This window comes from Zea mays, chromosome 8, assembly GCF_902167145.1.
Source record: "Zea mays cultivar B73 chromosome 8, Zm-B73-REFERENCE-NAM-5.0, whole genome shotgun sequence".
NCBI lineage: Eukaryota > Viridiplantae > Streptophyta > Magnoliopsida > Poales > Poaceae > Zea > Zea mays.
In genome coordinates this window covers 80,049,542-80,053,357 of record NC_050103.1, presented here as the reverse complement: position 1 = coordinate 80,053,357, position 3,816 = coordinate 80,049,542, and positions in this window count along the sequence as shown.

Sequence of the window (3,816 nt, the reverse complement as noted above, 5' to 3'; positions counted from 1 at the left end):
CCGTGTCCATAGACTATCATCATTCTGTTATCACAAATGGATACAACAAATTCCTGACCTTGCGCGAGTGCTAGAAAAATCACTCGACTTCTACCGAGATCCCTAATTAGCAAAGCAACTACTCGACCTAGCATACTAGTATCCATCTCAAAAGGAATCCTAAGTTCATGCAACTAGGGTTTCAAACAATTCCTACACTTAAGTGCACAGTACAAGCCTACAAACATTAAGTGCAGTAAAATAGCATATAGAATTGGTTATGCATAAAACCGAGGCTTGCCTTCAATTTAACACTTAGATAGTGTTTGCTGGGTGGCACTCGTTTGATGAGCATCCACTGGTTAAGTCCATCATTCTTCAGGTCGTCCACCAACTACATCTTGTGGTTGGCACCACATCACTTGCACGATCGTCACCTCTCGGTCCTAAATGAGATGCAAGATGCATATGTATGAATATAATGAAATAGCACAAGATATTCAAAGACACAGTGGCGAACTAAACATTAAATTGGAAGACACCGTAGACAACCACATGTTAGCTTTAGTTATCAACATGGCATCAGCGTTCAACATTAACACCACTGGAAGGACGTCAATTACTATATATAATTAACCAACACAACACGACATCACGAGTACAAGCATTTATTTAATTGTATACGACTTTTCATTCGTCCTTCCATTGATCGCACAAAAGCATCACAAACACAAGTTTAACAGAGGACATAGGCATCGATAACTATCGGCGTTTCGACCCTGGGGGGTCCCTGGACCGACGAGTAAATTGTCGCCGCGTGTCCCAGCCCAGATGGGTCGGCACGAGACGGAGCACAAAGGGGGTGAGAAACAGCAAAAGGGGAAACTCGCGGCCTTCGTGTTGTCCTGCGCCCTGGTCGGGTGCGCTTGCAGTAGGGGGGTTACAAGCGTCCGCGTGGGAGAGTGAGAGAGGGAGAGAGAGAGAGACTGTCCGCCAGCCCGTTCTCCCGCGTGGCCAACCTTCTCGTACGAGAGCCCTGGGCCTTCCTTTTATAGGCGTAAGGAGAGGGCCTAGGTGTACAATGGGGGGTGTAGCAGTGTGCTAACGTGTCTAGCTAGCAGAGAGGAGCTAGAGCCCTAAGTACATGCTGTCGTGGCAGCCGGAGAGGTTTTGGCGCCCTGTTCATGTGATGTCGTGGCCGTCGGAGGAGTGCTTGAGTAGGGATGAAAACGGGACGGATACAGCCGGATACAGGGTCATCCCGTATCCTACCCTAATGTATTTCTCTCGGATACGGGACAGGATACGAGTAGTTAAGATTCGGGACGGATACAGGACGGGACCGGGTAATAATCCGGACGGATAAGAAACGGATAACAGATACTACTCGGGTAGGTACCGGATAATTGTCGGGTAGTTCATCCAATGATATTAATTGTCCAACCATCCATAAGTTAAGCAATACTTAATCATATATATGATAGATCAGATGTAAGAAAGGAAACCGGTAAAATTGACATCATGCAGTTCAAAGTTGCTTATCACAAGGATATTGTAGAACCAACACCACAATATTTAAAATTCATAAAATATTCTAGTTTCACTAAAAATTTGCAAATAAGTTACAAAAACTAATAAACATTTTATATGAAGATAACTCAAGTCTTCATATAAAAATGATAAAGTGAAATAATGATTATGTTGAAACTTGGATACTTACACTAATTTCACATGTAACTCATACAAATAAGTGAAAGTGAAAGGAAAGAAACGCGGGCATCTTATAGATCTTATGATCCAAACATTTTTTATGGTTACATATGGACATATGTTGTATCTCCGTAAAATTTCACGATTTTTTAGGCTATTTATGTATTATTAATTTCTTATCATTGAAAATCATCAAAATACAATTAAATCATTAAAATATTGTTTAAACAAAAAATTGATGTATTACAAAGTCATAGATCTCTTCAAGATCTACAATTTTCATATAAACTTTATCTTCATCCGATTTCATATGTAAAAGTTATGATTTTATAACTATATTATGCAGAAAAAGAAAAAACGGGTACCCAAATTCTGGATACCTGTATCCGACCCGGGATTTTCGGGTACTGACCGGGTATCAGTGATTCCGTATCCTACCCGTATCCGAGGTTCAATATCCGGGTAATACCCGTATCCGTCCCGACAAACAAAATACCCGTATCCGTATCCGAAATTACGTCCCGTTTTGGTACCCGTATCCGATACCCGTTCTGGGTACCCGTCCCGTTTTCATCCCTATGCTTGAGCCTTGTGGAAGTACAGCTGTTAGGGCTGTCGGATCCTTGCTGACGTCTCCTTGCTTCCGTAAGGGGCTGAGAGCCGCCGCCGTCATGGAGCACGCGGGGTGCCATCATTACTTGTTTACCGGGGCGAGTCAGATGGGACGCCGGTCTTGTTCCCCGTAGCCTGAGCTAGCTAGGGGTAGGGTAATGATGGCCTTCCCTGTGACATGGCGGGTCCGAGCCCGAGGTCGGGCGAGGCGAAGGCTCCTTCGAGGTTGAGTCTAGGCCCTGGGGTTGGGCGAGGCAGAGTTCATCTTCCGAGGTCGAAGCTGAGTCCGAACCCTGGGGTCAGGCGAGGCGGAGTCCGTCTTCCGAGGTCGAGGCTGAGTCCGAGCCCTGGGGTCGGGCGAGGCGGAGTTCGTCTTCCGAGGTCGAAGCTGAGTACGAGCCCTGGGGTCGGGTGAGGCGGAGTCTGTCTTCCGAGGTCGAGGCTGAGTCCGAGCCCTGGGGTCGGGCGATACGGAGTCCATCTTCCGGGGTCGAAGCTGAGTCCGAGCCCTGGGGTCGGGCGAGGCGAAGTCCGTCTTCCGGGGTCGATGCTGAGTTCGAGCCCTGGGGTCGGGCGAGGCGGAGCTTCCCATGGCGCCCGAGGCTGGACTTAGCTGCTGTCAGCCTCACTCTGTCGAGTGGCACGACAATCGAAGCTGGGCAGGCGGCGCTGTTTTCCTGTCAGGTCGGTCAGTGGAGCGGCGAAGTGACTGCGGTCACTTCTGCTCTGTCGACTGAGGAGCGCGTGTCAGGATAAGGTGTCAGTCGACCCTTGCATTAAATGCTCCTGCGATACGGTCAGTTGGCGTGGCGATCAGGCCAAGGTTGCTTCTCCGCGAAGACTAGGCCTCGGGTGAGCCGAAGGTGTGTCCGTCGCTTGAGGGGGCCCTCGGGTGAGACGTGAATCCTCCGGGGTCGGCTGCCTTTGCCCGAGGCTGGGCTCGGGCGAGGCGAGATTGTGTCCCTTGAGTGGACTGAGCCTTGACCTTAATCGCGCCCATCAAGCCTTTGCAGCTCTGTGCTGATGGGGGTTACCAGCTGAGATTAGGAGTCTTGGGGGTACCCCTAATTATGGTCCCCGACAGTAGCCCCCGAGCCTCGAAGGGAGTGTTGATACTCGCTTGGAGGCTTTTGTCGCACTTTTTTGCAAGGGGACCGGCCTTTCTCGGTTGCATTTCGTTCCGGTGGGTGCGCGCGAGCGCACCCACCGGGTGTAGCCCCCGAGGCCTCGGAGGAGTGGTTTGACTCCTTCGAGGTTTCTATCAATACCAGATAATGTGCTCTCCAGATTCGAGGCTTCGGCCGTTGTAGCTTCGGCAGTTGTAGCTTCGGTGGGAACAGCTTCGGTAGCTGCAACAACTTCGGCAGCTGGTGTTATTTTTGACGCTGAGGCTGGTGGTGGCGTTTCTTCAATTGCTTGCATAACAGTAATAATCCTTTGCTTTTTTCGCCCAACCGCCTTCTTCACTGCCGAAGTCTCGTCCTTCTTCTGTAAAAGCTTTGTCAGTTCTGGCCC